The following is an 8,807-nucleotide window of genomic DNA, read 5'->3' on the forward strand; positions in this document are numbered from 1 at the left end:
TATTTCTGAATTGGGGGATGGGGATGGGTTTAGACAAATTGAAAAGACCACCATTCCGGGGCTTCTTCCATGGGATGTGTGGTTCTCAGAGGCAGAAAGCTGGATAAACTGTTCTGAGTTTCTCCCTGGGGCTTGTTGGCAGCTGTCATCACTATCAGAACAGGAGGGAAGCCCATGCAAGATTGGTTTAAAAAAAAAAAACAAAGAAAAGAAAAAGTGTCAGAACTGTTTCCATCTCCTTCCTCTGCCAGAAAACCTGAAGAGCTGGTGCTTTGCGGATGGGTGTAAAACAATAAAAAGTCTAGTTGGGAGGAAAAGTGGGAAGGTGTTGGAAGAAATGGATGTTGGCAGTAAAAACCAAAGTGAATTTTAAAGGAAAGGAGTTCTAGAGCACAGGAAGTTACAGGTCCTTCAGAAAGACCTGCTTTGGCAGGAAAAGCTTCATATCTTCCTTTATAGGTGTATCATTAAAAAGAAAAAGAAACAAATTCTCCAGCTGGACAAGGCAATATTTGTGGGCGGAATAAGGATAATAATTGTGTCCCAAAATGAAACAGGACAGGACAATTATGCTTTGACACTGGAAAAGGAGTAGGCCAAAAAGAGTTGATTGGAGATGGCTTCCAGGGGCCTCCTCTTCCCACTGTTGCCTTGTGAACTCATCTCAAGATCTCAACATTAGATTAGGTACAACTCCCAGCTCCTAATGCCCTCCCTCAATAGGCTTTTAGTTCTGCAGGAGGTATTCTGTATCATTAAGGGGAGCACAAAGTTGATGACCCCTTCAAGGCCTTATTATTATTATTATTATTATTATTATTATTATTATTATTATTATTATTATTAACTTTTTTAAAAAGATTGACCTGGCCAGCATTGGCATGGGGAACCCTTCAAAAGTGTGTAGTCATTTCTTTAATCTTCCCCACCTGCCATTCCTCATATATATGGGACTACGGTTCTTACCATCCCTGACTTCTGGTTAAATTGTTGAGTAGTAGTCCAATATATTCAAAAAGACCGTTTAGACTTCAGCTCTCTTGAAAAAAGTAGATTTCCATGGGGAAAGGACTTCTTTCTTGCAGGGCTTCCAAAATGAATAGTTCTAAAATTAATCATGCATTTCAGTAGGTCTACTTTAAGAATGACTTAGTCTGAATACTATGATGCGTAGAACCTACGTTTACCTCTGGTTCCAACTGTATTCCAATTTATACCATTCCATTCCAATGTTTCAGTTTTCTGGGAACAAAAAAAGTTCACAGCCCCATCTGTTAAGTCCAATTTTATTTTATGAGATATCTTAAGGAACAGCATGAAACAAATGGTCAGAATTTGGAAAAGGTAGAGATTCCCATGGTATTATGAAGTATTGCTCCAGTAATGTAATTTTTAGTAATAAGATGATACCAGCCAAAAAGGAAAATCCATTTTGATTTTTAAGGAAATAAGACTCCAATAATGCCTACCTGAAAATGTGAAACAAATCCTTCAGTATAATCAGGATGCAAAGCAATCTGCATGGCTCGTATTCAGATCAGAACTCTTATCCCAAAATTACGTAATGAAATAGGCTGATAGCAATAAATCCATTCAGTCAATAAACTGTAGAAAGTTGGTTAGGTGACCTCAGGCCAACTGCCTTTGTTTCAGCCCAGTGCACTAATCCTCCCAGCCCAACCCATCAGGGTAGCTGTTGTGGGAAAAATAGGAGGTAGGAACATATAAAAAGGTGGGATAAAAAACTAGTAATAATAATCTGTACCATTACTTAAGCATGATCAGATTTAGGTAAATCAAGTGGACTCTTATTGGATGAAATCTATATTTAGTTGTGCTTACTTAATAATTCAAGTGGCTAAGTCAAACAAACTTTTTAAAGAAAATAAATGGAATTGAAGCTACACCTGTTTATACCCAAGGACTCCAGATGAAGTTTTATGGAAAGGTTTATTGTGGTCTGTGTTCCCATCCTCATCCAAACCTTTCCAGAAATTACTTCATTATAATAAACCTGGTAACTTTTTCAAATGTTTAAATACTTAAAACTAAAACAAACTGATGATGGAGAACACTCTTTCTCCAATCTCAGCCTGCCATTCATTCTCTGTTTCTGTCTCTCTTTCCCTTTCTCTATTGTTAGATGGAAGGAAGGCTCAAGAAAAGGATGTCTTCTGTACCCAATGTATGCCTACCATCTGGAATGAAATCTCTGTAAGGTTTACTTACTCCTGCAGAAGGGGATGGAAATGAAGACCATTGGATCTATCAAAGCGAATGGGACTTGCTTCCAAATAACGGAAATAGAAGAATATAGGTTTCAAAATTTGTCTGCTTGGAATTTAGGGAAATACCATGGCAGGGAGATTGGCTTCCCATCTGTATTTTGTCAATATTTTAGTACTGCCTTCAGCTCTGCTGTAACCCAAGATACTTGGAGGATACTCCATTAACACAAAAATTCAAAAAGCAAAGAGCCAAATGAAATGAAAACAACAGAGTTGAATTTGATCTCACATAAAGTCAAGTCACTGAAGTCAATGTCTCTTCAGTTGATCTCTTGGATGAGGCTAGGTAAAATCCTAAGATTTACACTACTTTGATACCGCTGACTTCAATAAGATTTGTCCTAATTCTTGGAACACTTTCCCAGCTTGAATCCTGCAAGTGGAGTTTACACACCCTCTCACTATGGACAAGACCTCAGACTGGGAGATCACATGGCTTTTGTGTTCCTTGATTCCATAACACAGACTATTGTGGTCACATCATTTTCTTAATGTGGAAAAACTGGTTCTTATATTTCAGTAAACTGGGATACAGGAACATTTCTACTGCAGGCTCCAAAATCCCTTTCATGGGGACTTTGAGGTAGGATTTCTTGACATTCTTAGGGAGGAAAGACATCAAAGCTTCAATGTAAATCCCAAATAGGTTCAGTTCAGTTCAGAATACAAAGCAAGTCTACAAACCTTATTTTCAGGAGAGAAACAGAAGTTGAAAAGTGGATTTGTGACCTTTCAATCATTGCTCCTCCAGTCTCTTAAATACAGTCTTTGGGCACCAAAAAATTAATGATGTGCCTTAATAAAATGGCAAACCTAGCTATTTATCACCTCAAATGCTTTAACTGTGTTATTGAATCACAAAATAGTTCTGAAGACCAAAGTTTAATTCTGGGGGTCTACTCTCATGGATTGTAAACTTCCACATTTGGACTCCTTTAAGTAACATAGCTTCTGCTTGCTTTGTGCGCTTAGGAGTTGGATTGTTAGTGAAAACATCCTTACTTAATTGGAATTATAGTATTATAATCTAGGAGGTGTGAAGGACATCTGTGTAGTTCTGGAAAGCCTGAACTACAGAGATGATCATCATGGATCTTCATTTGGACATTTATCAAAGAACTGGCAAGCATTTGATAAAGGTGACTTTGGCCCCATGGAAAATTGCCTAAATTGCTTCTGGTATGGTCCAGATTGCATGCCTTTCATGGTTTGTGCCATTAGAAGGTTAAGCTATGACTAAAAAGATGTCTGCGCTTTATTAAAAATTGTCTCTATGTGGGAACATCTTTGAGAATAAATATAATATAATATAATATAATATAATATAATATAATATAATATAATATAATATAATATAATATAATATAATATCTATAGTAATGTAATGTAATGTAATGTAATGTAATGTAATGTAATGTAATGTAATGTAATGTAATGTAATGTAATGTAATATATAATATAATAATAATCACCAACCTCCTGCAGATATACATCAAGATTGAAATCTATAATCCTTCTGTCTGACATTTTGTATCTTCGATACAAGGACATTTATGTATAGTAGAGAATATGGTACTGCACTTGTGAATTTCTATCTGTCTGTAATCAAATTGCCTATTTGTGTTTTTTCCAACAGTGATAAATAGGTCAACAAGAATCCTGATGCTTTATAAGGATACAAAATCAGTGACAGGAAGTGATTAAAAGGCACAAAATAGTTATTTAGAATTCTTCTGAGAGGAAGGAAGAAGGCTTCATGTAATGCTACTCCAAATCAGTTTAGTCTTTGATTGGAGTGAGATGCTGTCACTGCCAACTACCTCTTGTAAAGACAGCCCCCAGGGCAAGCAAAGTCTTTTGTTGGCCTGAGGCAGAAATCCTACAAGAATCTTTTTTCATTTGCCATCAATGAAACATAAATAGCAATAGCACTTAGACTTATATACCGCTGCATAGTACTTTATAGCATTCTTCGAACAGCTTACAATATCAGCAACAACCCCAACAATCTAGGTCCTCATTTTACTGAACTCAAGAATGGAAGGGCGAATCAAACTTGAGCCCCATCAGGATCGAATTCCAGACTGTGGGCAGAGTTTACCTGCAATACTGCATTCTAACCACTGCGTCACTAGGGCTCGCCACCTCATTAAAACTGTAATAAGGTTAACTAAAGGTGAACAATTTTTGAAATGGACTGTTCTTTTATAAGAAACTCTTCCCCCTAATCTCATATATGCCCTGAGTTATTTTCCTAGTGAGGAAAATGCACCGTATATATTTGAAGAACCCATTTATGAGCAACGTTGGTGCAATGGTTAGAATGCAGTACTGCAGGCTACTTCTGCTGATTGCCAGCTGACTGCAATTTGGCAGTTCAAATCTGACCAGGCTGACTCAGCCTTCCATTCTTCCGAGGTCGATAAAATGAGGACCCAGATTGTTGGGAGCAATATGCTGACTCTGTAAACCGCTTAGAGAGGGCTGTAAAGCACTGTGAAGCAGTATATAAGTCTAAGTGCTATTACTATAGTGCTATTAATCTGCCCCGAGCCTTGGCACAGCAATGCAAGTTCAGAGTCCAAACCTTGGAGTCTGTATTACATAGAACAGGGCCATCCAACCTGGACAGCTTTAAAACAAAGCATGGTTGGCTGGAAAATTCTGCAAATTGTGGTGTGGAAGAAAAACAACCCTAATATAACACTGATGTCTACCTCAGGGGTTCCCAATGGCAACTTTAAGCCATGTGGACTTCAACTCCCAGAATTTTCCAACCAGCCATGTTGAAGTCCACACATCTTAAAGTTGCCAAGATTGGGAACCCTTGGTCTACATCACCAATCCCTACATAGCCTGTTTTGTGTTGGTTGTGACTCAGTGCCCAATGGCGTTATCCAGTTTTGTAGGGGTACATGTGGGCGTGCTTTCTCTTCTAGCTTCTCTGCTCTCTGCCTGGAGCACACCCCAAGTAGAGGGAATCCATCCATGAGTTTGGTTATGGTGGCAGATGTGGGTTGGATCTAACATTATTCTGCAATGCTTCAATGTTGGGATCTTTTTGGGTCTAGACCTTTTTTGATGTCCCTCTCTTCCCATGTCTCATTTGGGCATCTTGCCCTTTAAAAGGCATGCAAAATTAAGAAACATGGGAAGACAACCTTCAATCATAAGCAGGGGTTTACAAAAATATTAATACTGAGCATCACCAAACAATTCTATTTAACAGAGGTATAATTAGACACACTTGGAGAGAAAAACAGCTCCAGACTGCCAAACTGCAGAGTGACACTGTACTTTATTTTTTTTTTCCGGGGGGAAGTGAATGAAACGGGCAAATTATCTATAAAATATGCTCATCGTTATTTGCAGGATATGGTTAGAAGACAAAGGTTGTCTGATACAATTGTCCTGATTCCATTTTAGAATGGCAAAGAGTTCCACAAATTACGGTACACTCGTTTCCTAAATTGAACAGGAAAAGAGTTCTGAGGCTTCTCTTCTATCTTGCTGGAAGCCCAGAGAGAAACTGATTTCAAAAATAGGTAAGTCTAATAGGAAGCACAGCCCCAGAAGAGAGGACAAGGACTGGAAAAGAAATAGCTGCAGTGGAAGCTGGTTAAGCCTAAAAGAGAAAGAGTTTGTGCCTATACCTACTAACATCTATACACATACCTATGATAGGTCACCTGACCTCATATGAGAGTGACAGGAGTGTCTTAGATTTTGTCCATATTGATGCTGTGACACAAGTACGATTCTTTTTTCCATTTAGATAGGCATCAGAGCCATGGTGGTGCAATGGTTAGAAGGTGGTACTGCAGGCTAATTCTGCTGACTGCCCACTGCCAGTAGTTCAAGTCTCACCGGCTCAAGCTTGACTCAACCTTCCATCCTTCTGAGATTGGTAATATGAAGACCGAGATTGTTGGGGACAATATGCTGACTCTGTAAACTGGAGAAGGTTGTAAAGCACTGTGAAGCAGTATATAAGCCTAAGTACTATTCCTACTGCTATCATGTTACCTTGAGAACCAGTGCTGTCTTCTTGATTGAGTCCCTTGCTGTCTCTAGCATATGAATTGAATAACTTCACAGTTCGTTTGTTTTTAAAATTCCATCTTGATCCACCCAGTCCAACCAGAGTCCAAAGGCGTGTAACATGCTTTGCCTACTGTTACCTTGGGTAGATTAGGTGATCTGCTCCATGCATGAGAAAAGTATGTTTGGGCCTGTTGATATGTATGGGCATGATTGTTCCTTGGGTCACAGCTCAATCAGGCTGCTGCCATTCCTCTCCCAGCATTTACCCTCTCGTTGCTGGCTTTCCTGAGTTCTTTTTATATTCATCAGCTATATTCATCCTTGCTGTGTTTGAATACAATTTCTCTCCAGGTTTCCAAAAATGTATGGGAAGAGTGACCAGAACTCTATTTGAGCCATGGTGGCACAGTGGTTAGAATGCAGTACTGCAAGCTACTTTTGCTACCTGCCAGCTGCCTGCAATTTGGCAGTTCCAGTCTCACCAGGCTCAAGGTTGACTCAGCCTTCCATCCTTCCGGGGTCGGTAAAATGAGGACCCAGATTGTTGAGGGCAATAGGCTGACTCTATAAGCCTCTTAGAGAGGGCTGCAAAGAACTGTAAAGTGGTATATAAGTCTAAATGCTATTGCTATTGTTGCACACAGTATTGGAGACTGTGTGTGCAACTCCTGTGGATTGCAACTTGTTTGATGCTACACAATTACATTTTAAAAATCTGTAAAAACTAATTTTTGTTTGGGAGCCAGGTTTTCATGGGCTACTTCTCTCAATATGAGTTACTTTTAAATTTGAAAAATGACCAACTGGGTTATGGAAAGATGAGGCAGGAGGGCAGATAAACTAATTTTTAAAAAATCAGAATCCCAATTTGAAGAGTTGCACAACACCATTAATTATCACCCAAAATTGTGTAGCTGTACAACAAATTCAGATTGGCTTCATTTGTTTTGTAATGTGAACACCAGGTTGCTTTGCCACTGGTTGTATGAAAGAAAGCATAGTAGAAAAGCCAGATGAGGAAACCATTCAGACAGACTATATTACAGGAGTGTCAAACTGGCGGCCTGAGGGCCAGATGCATCATATGCAGGCCACGACCACCCAAGTTCCGCAAAGGGAAAAATGTCAAAATGTTTCCTTCTCCTATTTTCCCCACAATAATGACCCTGTAAAGTAGATTGGGCTGAGAGAGAGTAATTGGCTCAAAGTCACACAGCTGGCTTTCATGCCTAAGGCAGGATTAGGATTCACTGTATCCTGGTTTCTAGGGCCAGAGCTTAATCATTGGCTTTCCAAAGATATAGTAATATCTCTATGCCAATAGTAATGTATTACAGGAGGTATTGCCCCAAAACAACTAGAAGGACTCAGGTCACCTTCTAAAATAATCCATAGCCTAACAAATATAATTAAAGACACATAACCACTTTCAAGCATTTTTCATCATTACCAGTTTACAATAGAAGAAGTTTCTAAGAGATTCTGTGAAATACCTTTTTGTATTTTGAGTTTGACCTTGTTAAGTACAAAGCATAAAAAATGTAGATATAAATATACTAATATACTTAGTGTTTTTCCCTTTTCAACATTACGCCGCGAGTTTAACACCCATGGACTATAAGGACCAGCACTGTTGCACATCTGGATAGTAACAGGGCAGGCAGAAGTCAAGAACAGATAGGGATGTTCTTTTTTTTAAAAAAAAAATGATTTATATGCCGCCCTTCTCCGGAGACTCAGGGCAGCTTACAATGCATTAAGCAATAGCCTTCATACTTTTGTATATTTATACAAAGTCAGCTTATTGCCCCCACAAACTGGGTCCTCATTTTACCTACCTTAGAAAGGATGGAAGGCTGAGTCAACCTTGAGCCTGGTGAGATTCAAATTTACAGTAATTGCAGACAGCTGGTGTTAATCACAATGCTTTTTAGTCTGCTGAGCCACCAGGCCCATTTGAAGGTCCCCTGGTGGTTCTTCAAATAGAACCACCATTCTATTTGAAGGTCCCCTTTTATGCGGATATTAGTTTGAATATCCACAAAGAAGGGTGAGTGGTACTTGAAATCTGAAATAGGAAAATGACCAACTATTGTAGATCTGTTTATTCTAATGCTCAAAATAAAAATATAAGACTGTTTCAATTATGGGCTGGGGTAAGATGAGGCTGTTCCAGTTGTCAGGGCAAATGAACAAAAGAATTTAGCCTAGCCTAATCTGGGTTGTTCTGTGATGGATGGATGGATGGAAGGGAGGGAGGGAGGGTTTTTCCAATTGCACAGAATGGCAATCCAATTCAGAAACTTCCTATGGAAGGCATGATGAATGGTATTTGGAAACAAATTACGAGGGTTATACTAAACAAAATTACACTCGCATTGGATCATGCTGGAAATGGCATAGTCAATGACCTGTTTATTTCTCAAAACATCAAGGCCTTAAAAAAAAGAGAAATCAGGTTCTTTGTGGTAATTC

The sequence above is a fragment of the Pituophis catenifer genome, unplaced genomic scaffold, assembly GCF_029215685.1.
Source record: "Pituophis catenifer annectens isolate HBS135680 unplaced genomic scaffold, rPitCat1.0.hap2 SCAF_1, whole genome shotgun sequence".
Lineage (NCBI taxonomy): Eukaryota > Metazoa > Chordata > Lepidosauria > Squamata > Colubridae > Pituophis > Pituophis catenifer.